The 12,720-nt window shown below is 41.7% G+C and overlaps 1 protein-coding gene across 4 annotated transcripts in view; it reads left to right on the top strand.

Moving 5' to 3' along the window:
* lrrc2 (leucine rich repeat containing 2) overlaps positions 1-12,720 on the top strand; it is a 43,064-nt gene that overhangs the window by 9,519 nt on the left and 20,825 nt on the right. The window contains exon 1 of one of the 4 annotated variants that reach the window (XM_064297176.1): positions 9,962-10,070. The exons of the other annotated variants lie outside the window; for them this stretch is intronic. The gene's annotated coding sequence lies outside the window, so the exon portion shown is untranslated. Of the gene's footprint in view, positions 1-9,961; positions 10,071-12,720 lie in introns of those variants that run through there. 4 annotated transcript variants of the gene reach the window in all.

Raw genomic sequence — 12,720 nt, 5'->3', positions numbered from 1 at the left:
GTGTCCAAACATGGAGAAAACATGTGTCTTTCTAAACACACTGTAATGCAATGTCCCAGTGGATGAGGTGATCAGCTGGGGGGGATGAGGGGGATGAGGGGGAGGAGGGGGAGGAGGGGGAGGAGGGGGAGGAGGCTACGAGTCAGATGACTGTTCCCTCCCCCCCTCCGTTTCTGGAGACCCTGGCCCTTCAACAATACGCTGACAACCGAAAATCACGAAATACATCACCAGCATTTTGATTCTGGCCCGTAGGCCTTGCTTAAAATGAACATAACCATAAAAATGGGTGATAATGAGTCAAAAGAAGGTGAGAAGCTTTTCTGCCATTTTAATTAACTGACAGATAGCTCCGGGTGTGTAGGAGTTGACAGCATACAATACAATACAAAAATGAGACTGAGGTGAATCATTTCATTTTTAAAAGTGAAATGCTGATCTGAAAAATTAGAAATATTTTCTTTTTACTCATTTAGATACTTGTTTGATGTGACTCATTCTCAGTACTGTGACATATTCATGAATAACCATCCTTATATTGACATTTAGACAACTGTGAAGTCCCTTGTCACATTAATTTTAAAACCTCCCAACATTTGTTGTAACCAAATATAAATATGTGCATATATGTGTTCACACATGTACAAGCGCCAACCTTGAAACAAGCTTTCCAAGATTTTTAGATGGCTTGGAATTCTAATAAAAAATAATCGGTATAAAAAGTTCTCATTCTGTAGAACCTAAGGCTTATTTTCAATGCACTGAAACCTAAATGTTTTATTCACATATTTAAGTATAGGCTACTCAATACAATACATTATTCATGTAATTTGAAGCTTTCTGGAGAAATTCATGTCTTGTTCCACTCATTTTAGCTACTTTGCTCCTTAGTCCTTGAGTAACCTGCATTTAAAACGGCTTTTCATTTAAATACGGCTTAAATTAGTCCTCTCTTTTCTATGCATACATTGTCAACAGCTTTTTCTCAGAAGTGTTAAAGTGTAGATTTCCCGCCTTTTTCACACTCCTATACCGCCATGCTATCAGCTACTGTGTGCTGTCTTGTCCAGGTTTCTCTTGAAAATTTTTTTGTTTTTTTTTTCTCAAGGAGACCACCTTTTAAAATGAGATTCAATTAAACTTTTGTATTTTTTCACCCTTAAACAATATAAAGTATGAGATAATACGGTAATTTTATATATTGCTTTTTAATATGGTATTTGCTCTGTTTTATTATGGTTCCTGGCACTTTTGGGTACTGTATTACAATTTACGCAGGTTGATTTTGTAGAAAGCAGCTCTCTTCTTCCACTCTTAAGCCACTCATACTCAATGCAGTGCTGTTAATTCAGCTGAATAGACGGCTTAGAATCGCAACTGGAACATGCAGTAAGTACACCCGGGTGAAAATAATTTCAAGTCAGCTTGGTGTGAAAGTAGTTTGAGCATGTGTTGAAAACGGAAGGCGGGGAGAGGTTCTAATCCAACTGTGCCTCCCAGGAGAGCTTGGAAACTTTATGAATATTGAGTACAGTGTTTTTTTTGCCCATTTGATGTGTATTCATTCTAACTTGCCATTGATGAATTGTAAGCATCTCCAGAGGATTTGAGCATTTGCCACACACACACACACACTCACTCTTATTTTATGTCACCTTTTATGATTCTACAACGCTGCAATGATTCTCAGGCCTTGTCACAGCTGCTAACACAAGGCTTTCTGACCTGCAGCAATACTTCATGCTGTGGTTACATGTTTAGTAGCCTTTTATCCTCTTGCTCCGGTGCTAATGGCTGAGCTTGCTAACATCATCAACAATAAAAAAAAAAGCTCTGGGGAATTTAAGAGACGCTTCAGGGGATAAATGAAATCACATCCGTGATATAAACTTGACAAACAGCAGCAATAAAATGCTATTTGGGGCACAACAGGAGATGAGTTTCCGATGAGACGTGGTTAGCAAGCTTGGGAACGATTCTGTATGTTTCAAACTTGGAACACACAGGATGATTTCCAACCTTGACAAAAGCTCTTAAACACGGCTTCTGCAAGCCTTTTCAGCACATTTGCCATGATTATTGCTGAAACTTGGTGCAGCAATGCTTCCAGCTGCCCAGCGAAATTTGCCGTTCGACAAAAGCTATTACAAAGGAAGGAGCACTTGTTAAACCGAAGAAAAAAAAAGAAAAGGTTATTGTTAAATGGTGAGAACAGGCTTCTGATTCATCTTAAGAGGTCACACTAATGCATGGCAATGTGAGAGGACCATTTCTAGGAGGTTTAGTGGAAACAGTACGCCATCTTGTAGGCTATTTCTTTGAGTTATACTCCATATTGAACAGATGTAAAGCCACAGGTGGTGACACACATTACCACTGTTTTGATTTAAGTAGTCAATGCTAGGGCATTGTCCTTGCCCGCCCAAAGCAATGCATTTTGAGCAATATCTGTGAGACAATTACACAAAAAACAGACAGAGAACTAAAATCCTGAAGCAGACTTTCACTTGCTGAACCTGGAGTTTCTGTCTCTGCTTGTGGGACCTGTAACGTGGAAGATGGTCCCTGTCTTGCAGAAGAGTGACTGTTTGTGTGGACGTGGGTGGGTCAGCGGTGAAATGGAAGCTGAGTACAAATGGACGATTCAAAATGGGAGCAAAAAGGCGAAACAAAAGCGCATTGTGTATTCTCTGCTTCACTCATCGATCCACTGTAGAGCCTGCAGAGGTCCCAGCTGTAGATTAAGCTAAATGCCTCACTGCAGACTGCTAATACACTTTGATTAAATGCTTTACGGCTTCCCGGTAGTTTGTTAGGCAAAAAAAAAATTCAATAGATACCCAGCTCCCCCTATCCACTGCAGAATGGAGAATGAAGACATTTTTCTTTTGCTTTTAAATTTTTTTTTAGTTTTTTTTTTTACAATTAGAAATAGCCTGTTGTTCGAAAGCAGAGTCGCATCGCAGTGCTTCTGGGTCGAGGAGGGTAATGTCGTCACATTAAATCGGGAGGAAATAGTTCTCCGAGCCTGCTTGTCCTGAAGTGAGCACTAGGAGTCTACCTTGTGCTGCAAACTGCCAGTCTTTCAGCCGAGTGCCTCTGCTCTTACTGAGGGGTCGGTTGCCCATTGAAAATGGTTTGAAAAAAAAAAAAAAGAAATCAGTTTGGGCACTGTTGCTCCTGAGGAGGGGAAGAGTCCATCTCAAATCCTTGCCGGTTCTGCTTGACTTTTGTGATCCTTATTAATTTAACTCATTACAAGGCTCATTGTATTTCTGTAGATTTTCAAGATTTCTGTGTGTTCTCCTAATCCCTGTCGTTTAATGAAGAAGGTCAAAGAGTTTGACATTTACTTAAACCAATCAAGGCTTAAAACAAATCTGCTTTCCCCAGCTTTTCTTTAGAGCACTTCCAACGAAAAATATATTGGTAATATACAGTGAGCTCCATAATGTTTGGGACAAAGGCATATTTTTTCTTGATTTGGCTTTGTACTTCTCTTTGTACTTCTTTTCTCATACATTTTGATTTCACCATTTGGAAATTACACTACTCCTTATACATAAAGCATGACAAGGGCAAGAGCAAAGTGCGGAGGCCAAAAGAAACTGCCTAAGATTCAATGTCTCGTTTCCCCTCTTCTGAGAAATTTTGTGGCGGGGGTTTTATGGTTTGGGCATATATAGCTGCCACAGGTACTGGCTAACGTTCACAGATGCAGTGCTGATGGCAGCAGCAGAATGAATTCTGAACTGCACAGAAGCGTCTTAACTGCTCAAGTTCAAGCAAATGCCTCCAAACTCATTGGATGGTATAATAATAGCCAAATAGCACCAGAAACAAGCAGGAGCTGAAGATGGCTGCAGTCCATGCCTGGCAGAGCATCACCAGGGAAGATAGTCAGCACCTGGTGATGTCTATGGGTCATAGACTTCAAGCAGTCATTGTATGCAAAGGATATGCGACAAAGTACTAAACATGTGCATAAAGAGTGCTGTATTAACTACGCTGTGAAATCAAAGTGTATAAAAATACCCTGAAATAAAAGCTGAGAATCTGGCTATGATTACAAATCTAATATTTTGGAGTGCAGAGCCAATTCAAGGAAAGATGTGTCTTTGTCTCAAACATTATGGAGCTCACTGTAGGTTCAATTTTGTTAAGTACATATTAAATAAATAACTCAGGTATAGTCATGCTTAGGTGATTGAAATTTTAATATTAATATTGCAAGTTTGTCCAGCTTGGATTGCTAATAACAATGCTTGAACAAACCCTGTGAACTGAGCAGAAAGTAATCAGCTCTTGAATCTTGTTTAATATTATATAAATCAAAAAAGGGGCTTTCGTCATGAACAGGTTTCAATCATGTCACTGAAATAGTTTTCCTGGCCCGACAGGGAATCTTATTTAAGCTTGTTCCCAGTGAGCACAAGCCAGAATCTAGAGGGAATTTAGACGTCTGGAGGGGTGGAAATCCTGGGTGAGAGATGTTTTGGCATAAACTGACTTGGTTTGCTCAGCATTTACCTGGATATTGCCTGGCCATGTCCTAGCTGGCTAGAAAACGTGGAAACTGAAGAGATAAATTGATGCTAACCTGAGCTAACCTAGTCCGTTTATGTCAAAACATCTCTCAACTGAGATTTCCACCCCTCTAGACATCTAGATTCCCTCTAAAATTGGGCTTTTGCTCACTGGGTTGAGGCCATTTCAAGGAGTGGGATGTGAGCTTGATATTTCATGCTGTATGAAATATCTTTCATCAGATGTTCCCTTAGAGTATGTAGCAAGTGCCTTTCCACGGGCCGTATCATTAGCCACTTTTAACTTAGCGTTCGTGCTAGCAGCTGAATCCCTTTCTTCTCACAGTTCGCCCCAACAATTACATAGAAATCTTATTGATTAACCAGTCAAGCGTGACAGTAATGATACCCTTTGAGTCAAACAGGTCTATTTGTCAATTTTTTTTGCTTTCTGTTTAAAGTTATATAAGTGATTTATATAAGTTTGGGAAATTAAGATTTCACAGGGACTCAGCTCAATGGAAAAACCACAGCGTTAGCCATGAGCAATCAGCCGAATACAATGCACTAAGTACAGGGATTAAATCCACTAGAGGGCAGTATGTTATATAGGACCCACTTGCAGACACCCTGAGATACTGTACCATAAGTGGATTGGACTGGCATTTTGTCCAACCTTTGTGATGCTTCGTCCTAAATTTAATAATACACTAATAATATTGAATAAGTGATTGACAAACAAAGAATTACATATAGGTCTTATCAAATGTAACATGACACAAGGCAGTAAACATAATATGAACAGTGCATAAACTCTCTCATGTCAAATTTCTAGGTCTATATTTAATCTGTCACATATTAGGCTCAACTGAGATTTTTTTGTAATCTGATCAGTTTTTTTAAAAAATCTGACTTTCCACATTGTGTCACACACTTGTATGTGGCCCTGTACTGTCCGTTCAGACACGCTACACTCTGAAATATTCTCCTTGCTATGATATCTGGCAGCAGTGGCCAGTGATTTAGTCTGAGGAAAGTTTATTTACCCATTATTCATCAATATAACAAAGGATCAGAGCCATGGGAGACAGGCCTACGTGTCGGTTCGTCCCCAGTCCTAGGGCTGCATACCACCCGCCCCACGCAGGTGTCAATCAAGGCTCAGCCTTATGACATCACCCAGCACTCCAAAATGGCCCGATGAAATATACTACACTTGTGCTACAGGAAAGCGGTGCATGGAGAGTGATGGATACTGTAGAGAAAATGCAAATAAATCTAATCTGCCCGTCCATGCGCAGGTCACATTGAAGCTGAATCAAAATCAAATACTGCATACGAATGTGTTTGGCTGTCTTTGTAAAACATTTGTTTTCTGGTATAAAATTTTTTTTTTTTTTGCCATTTCAACACTAGATGTTGTTTCACAACAGATTCAAAGCAGGTGATGTCAGATCATGACAGTCTAAACGTAGCCTAGGTAATCAAACACCCTTTCTTGATTCCTTTTAGATATAACCCTTTACACATAATTTTCTGAACAAAATGCGCTATATCATTATTTTAGCCACAAGTACTTGATGGAGAAGATGTTGATTGGCTCTTATTTCGCCCTTATTTCTTAAACTGACTGTGGTGTTTAGTCATCCTCTCAAAAATACACATGAGACGGTGTCTTTTCTTGTATTTTCATCCTGGAGTACTTTCGCTCTTTTCTCAGGAGTATCTGTGAAAGCAAGGCTCCTCTATTATTTAAGGTCTGTGATGTGTTAAAACAGCCCAGTCGCTGGCGTGTGGCGAGTTTAAAGATGTTCTTTTCATACCCAAAAATTATGCGCCCATATGCTGCGAAGTGATAACGTGCACTACAATGGAATGTTGAGCAAATTAATCACGTTTCCCACCGCATAGTAATCAGGTCACATCTAATAGCATCATTTGACTTAAACAAATTGCCACCATTTAAATTCTGCCTTTCTCGCTAAGCTTATTAATGAATTTGCCGGGCTTTAAAATTAATTTAGTTTCCTATTAACAAATGCTTTTCTCACGTTAGAACATATGGAGAGTGTTGATTGGTTCAACTTGACTTACTTGGCTTGAACATCTGTGCCTCTTAGGTTTTGTGGGAAAGATGCAATTTGATCATTTGGCATCTAACACGACTTTGTATTTCAGCTTATGGGTCACAGCATTTTTTTTTAAGTTAAGTGAATTCTGTTTTGTATGAAATTCAATGTTCAGTATTGTACTGAAAAATACAATGTTTTTTTTATTTTGCACAAGAGACCCAAATGCAATTTGACGCAAGCTGTTGCAAGGTTAGTAAAGCACAAGACAATCACAGATGAACCTCATTTTGTCTTGTTTGATCTCTGATGTTGCTTTGTTTTAACTTGCTATTGATTTCGTTGCGATTGAAAGAGGACAGAGTAATTTCTTTAAAATAATTATTTTGTTGGTATACATTAATAGTATTGTTATTCATTTGAGGGATATTTCCGGTGTCTATCTGTACAGATGAAGCAATCCCATTAGTGAACAGTAAAACAAATTGTGTTCACTTACCCATCAAATATTCCAAACCATGTTTCCCAAGGGGAAACTTCTTTAGAAAATCTAGAATTTGTTGTTTTGACTTTATTGTAAGGATAGATAATTCCATTAAGGCACTTATTCCCTTGTTGGGGTGGGGTTTCACAATCCAAACTGTACTACTGTGGCCCTGAAACAAGGCTCTGCTATGAAACAGGCATCACTGCTTCATTGATAGATAGCATCTCTTCTGCACAGCTGGCTAGCTGCAACCTGCCTGCTGTTGGGTGGGCATTAGCTCAGGAGGTTGAGCGACTGTCTGGCGACCGGAGTGTTGTCAGTTCATACCCTGGTTCTGAGTATGTCAAAGTTCACTTGAGCAAGACTCCTAACCCAGATTGCTCCCGACAAGCTGGTTGGCACCTTGCGTGGCTGCCTTTTGCCATGTGTGTGTGTGTGTGTGTGTGTGTGTCTGGGTGGGTGAATGAGAGGCATTCATTGTAACATGCTTTGTGCTGTGGTTGCTGAAAAGTGCGCTATATAAATGCAGTGCATTTACCGTTTTTGGGAAGCTGCAACCTGTCTGCACCAGCTGTGCAGTCCTCCAGTGCAGTAGCTCCAGGGAAAAGAAGCAGCAGCTGATGGCTCGCATTTCAGAGCGCATTTCAGAGAACATTTCAGAGGGCATTTCAGAGAGCATTTCAGACGGCATTTCAGAGTGCATTTCAGAGAGCATTTCAGAGAGCATTTCAGAGGGAATTTCAGAGAGCACACAGGCTGGTTATGCACCCTCTCATACTTGCAAATAACATTTCAGTCGCGACTACAAATTCCACACGGAAATAAGGGAGCAATCTCTACAAACACTAAAATAAAGCAGCCGATTGTAGTCCCTACATCCCGACTCACGCTGGGAACGTCACCCTCAGACAGAGAATGCACGCTCTTCTGTGCCAAATTTTTTTTTTCATTAACCACTCTTAGGCGTGGACTTAAAATTAGTCGGCAGCTTTTCGGGTTGTGAAAAGGTTCTGGTGTTTTTGTAAAGCAATCTATTCTTAAGAGGCAATTAAGTGGTTTAGCGGCGCATGAAAGGCTACGCTGGGAAATATTCCAGCCACCTTGGCTCTCGCAGTCATGGATGGCAACACAAACAAAAAAAAAAGCGTCTGTTGCCTGTGTAGCAGTGGGCTGCACTATTTCAGGAAGGAATGATTCCCATTCTAAAAGATGTGTTTTTCTTCATAAATAGCATAAATTGCATTTGAAACGCTTTGTGTGAATTTACAATCGGGCTCGGGCTTTGAGTCTATAGTTGGGTTATGCCTGGCTGTAAGAATGGGTTTACTGACCCTTGTCCAAGAAAGCCACAATAGCGGGACTGAACAGATACATAGAAGCTTCCGGAAACTGTTGACAGGAGCGTGAAGGTGTGTGGTGTGTCTTATACCTGTACAGAAATATGGTTTAGCAGGTAGAGGTAATAGCATAAGAAGGCTGTCTGGATATTTCCACCGTAGTTTAAAATGCCAAATATAGACCTGCCTCGATGCGATTGGGTGAAACACAGATCGTCTTTGTTTCCACAGTGGCACTCTACCTACCACTCATGGCAACACCGGGTAATTATTTTTGATTGGCGGTATTATGCCGCACAGTTTTGTGAATACGCTCCAGCTGTATCTGTTTTTATGGCCTGCTGCATGAAATACAGAAAAGAAAAGCACAGATTTTCCAGTCTGGAATGCTGGAACTACAGTGAAGAAGAACCCTCTGACATGGCGCTGTATGACGACTCGGTCATGTTTGTGTACAAAACACACACACACACATCTCCATGAAGGAAGTTGTAGCCCGCAGATATATGATATGACCCGCTGATGTAGTCTATAAGCGCGACTCTGGATGAAATTACTCGGCCCCTGTGCGAGACGCAGCTACCGGCTCGTTCGCTACGTTTTCCCACCCCGGCCAGCAGAAATGGGTTTTGCGGAAATGTTTGTGGTGCCCCGAGTCTGAGCTTGAGAAGTTGCCCAGCTGTCTTCATTGAGCGTATTATCCTTTCAGCGGGTCCCTGTGGGACGCGGGCTCAATCCGGAAGGCACCGGGTGAAAGGCTGTATTACTCCCAATACGGGACGACCAGAATCCGTTATCAACCGAACAGCCTGCAATGGATTACCCGGTCTAAAATATGACACCGTGCGAAAGGATTTATGGATATTTATAATCCCTGTGTTACAAGTAAGCTTATGAACAGGCAATGATAAATTGGTAATTTTACATTCTGGCATATTGCACCTACTGTAAATGTTACTGGGAGAAAGAAAATGTGAATATCTGAGAGATTTTTCTCTCTCAACATGCAGAAACACAGTATGATGGATCTTGCACAGGCTACGAGTTTCCCCGCTCAAATAAAACTCGCAAAATGAAGAAAATTCCTTTCGTGCTGTGCATATTTATTTCAGCTTCTCTCCTTGTTTGCTGTGGTTTAACGGCTACGTCCTGTCAATCTCATCCTCTGCAATAGTCGCATTTCTGAATTACCGTGATTATTGTCAGCAAATAATTCTGAAATCCATAAAATCAGCCCAGGAATATAAATTCTGCCGTTGCTAAAGACAGCAAAAAGAAAACGGTTCTTAAGAGTCTGGTCGCCAGCTCCCCTATACAGCAATCGATGTCATTGGGGACAATGGTTTTTAGGAATGCGGTCATCGTCCCCTCTGGACAGTAACTGATGTCATCGGGTGAAAACATCTTTCATCATTCACCAAAAAGGAAGGCCTCGGTGGGCGGGCGCGATTTATCAAGTTTCACACGCATGATATGAGTGAGTGTGACTCGGGGGGGGGGGGGGGGGAATAGTATCTCAGAGGTTAAAAATAGCATCCTGGTCACACAGTGGTGCTAAACACAGCTGAGTCACAGGGTCAGGGGCTGTTTATTGCCCCTGTAAACAAGGTAGTGAAGATAGACTGAGCAAAGAATCACTTCGTCAAATTTGGTAAGCGATGCTCTTGTTATTTTTGCTTAATTGAACAATCGCGATTGAGCATTCACTTGAGCCCATTCTAAAGCATACTTTGGGCCAGAATTGATTGACGTTGCTTCTATTTTTTTGGGGTCGGGTGCTTTACAACAAGGTGACAGGTTTACCTTGTTTTTCCAACTGCTGTAAGTAGAACTATAAGTAAAAAGCAAGAGAAAAAAGGCATATTAGAGCAGAAGAACGAGTGTTCCATAGGCATTAAAAATGACACTGGAAACCCGTCTCGGAACGCTATGTTTTTAACGTCCACGAGGTCATTTAAAAATAGGGCGCGCTATATTTCATGTTGTAATGCCTTTGAGAGTGCATAAGGACTCGTAGCAGCAGCGTTTTCCCTGGTGCACTGTCCGTGCTGTGTGGGGGGGGATTTGGGAATTCTGGTTGAAATTCCGTCGGTGTACCTGACCTCTTGTGCGTTTTTCAGCCTCTCTGGAGTAGCTCTGTTGCCCGTTCCTCTCCCCCCCCCCCCACCCTCCCCCCCCCCCCACCCCCGCTGCATCCCAGCTGGTGAGATACTGAGCACCGCTCCTCTCCAGTCTCCCATCTCCCGCCATTTATCGCTCAGCCTCAGGTTATTGATTAACTCCTTATCTTTTTGGGGGCGAGCGTCGGGCCGCTCATTTAGGGGGGACTCGGGTGCTTGGCCTTTTCGTTTAATCCCGGCTTTTGCTGAGGACGACTCGAGGCCCACGAGGCTTCGACAACAGCCGCGAAAAAAAAGAAAAGAAAGAAAAAGAAATGCTTCTGTCAGTCTTTCGAGCCTTCGCCTCTCTCCTCTGCTCAGCTCCGCCATTACCTCTGACAGACCAATTTCCGTCCCGTAATCCAGTGCCCGCCATCACAGCAGTTTATGCTCAGGGCGTCATTTCACGCCGACATTCCTCGGCTAACTGTCTCGGCCCATTTTCCGGATCCTCGGCCTAAAAACTTTTGAGGATCTTTGCGAAAGTTTTTGTTTAGATAGAAGGGTGGCCCGGGACTGGGGGTGGCTCCCAACTTTGTGTTCCAACGTAGCGTTGGGACGGAGGAGGAACAGCTTCCCACTCAGCAGGAGGAACAGCGTGGCTCCTAGTCCTTTTGGACTGGTGTCCTTCATTAGTCTACAGCACAGCCCGTCCTCACGGTCACTGATCTCATTTCCTCTATGGCCATGTCATGGCGATTCAATGATACAGTAGATCAGGGATCAGCAACTCACGGTCCTCGAGGGCCGAGAACTGCTGGTTTTCCACCCTCCTTTTGCCTGGGAGTCAGGTGTGAAGACAGTCTGGCCAATCAGTAGCACTAACTACCCGGGGGGAAAAAAAACCAGGGCTGGATTTGGATTTGAGGGCCAGAGTTGATGATCCCTGCAGTAGATCTTTATGGGTCATATGCTTCAGGTTTTGTGCTGTTGTTTATTTGAAAAGCCAGGCTATCTGTCTGTTCTTCCTGGCTTTCTGTCTGTCCGTCTGTCCTCTTACCTACGGTATCTCTGCGTTAACTCGACAGCAGGGTGATGTCATCCGCGTAAATATATCCCTGTGGTAATACTGCAGGTGTCTGTGATGTTGTCGCTGTTTCTGTTGTTGTATGTAACCTTCCTTTGGATGCTTGCGCATAGGAGATTTGTGTCTTTTACCGTCCCTTTGAATTCTCTTTGATTGCGGTGGTTTGTTAAAAGAAAAAGAAACATTTCCGGCAGTCTTGAAAGGAAGAGTAAATAATGCAAAGTTTTGTTTGAACCAGCCCGTGGAGAACATCTTAGTTTCATTCTCCTCCTCTGCAGGTGCGTTTGTGCGGAAAATAATTTTTGAATAGTCTGCGGTGGTTGTGGTGTAAGTGAAATGTTTTATCTCCTTTTTTCCTCCAATTCCAGAGCTCCCATTTAAAAGACAAAGTATATATATATTTATATATATATATATATATATATATATATTTTTTTTTTTTACTCTTGTGAAGTTTCCTCGTTGTTCCTTGATATCTGCAGAATTCAAAGTCACAGTTATCTTTACTGCTGGACACGTCTTTCCCTCACACGCACTTCCCGTCTTTTCCAAGGGTTTGCAAGAGGCTGATCTATCTTTCATGTCTGGCCTCTTTAAGATGCTGCGTGGGTGTTCTCCTTCCATCCCTCCTCACTCCTTATTCTGGGTAGACGAAAAAACGCCGTCTTTGTCATTTGCAGTCTGACATGTCATAGTCTCTCTCTTTATCCGTTTAGGTGACGCTGTTTAAATTCTTTATGTGCTTCTACTTTAGTTTCAGACTTGGTTGCCAGTCATACCATGAGGCATTACTTATCACTGTAGTTTAAAATGGACGGATACCTGTGAACACAGACTTCATTATGTCACATTATCATCCTAACTGGGCCATTTAAATCCTTCTTCTTCTTCTTTGTCTTCTTTTTCTATTTTTTCATTATGTTCTGTAGTTCTGGTGCAGTCTAATAACACTTCGAAGTAATAATATACAATAGTTACCGTTCATGCAGTCTGATTTTGATATTGAAAGTCAAATATTTGGGTTATTTTGTCTGTCTGTATGTATGTCTGTCTGTCCAATATGCCAACTTGTGAACTGTAGAGTATTTTATATAATTATGTGAGATTATACTCTA

This window comes from Anguilla rostrata, chromosome 10 (assembly GCF_018555375.3).
Source record: "Anguilla rostrata isolate EN2019 chromosome 10, ASM1855537v3, whole genome shotgun sequence".
Taxonomy (NCBI): Eukaryota; Metazoa; Chordata; class Actinopteri; order Anguilliformes; family Anguillidae; genus Anguilla; species Anguilla rostrata.
Note: the sequence above shows the minus strand (reverse complement) of the source record. Positions and strands in the feature narration are given on the sequence as shown.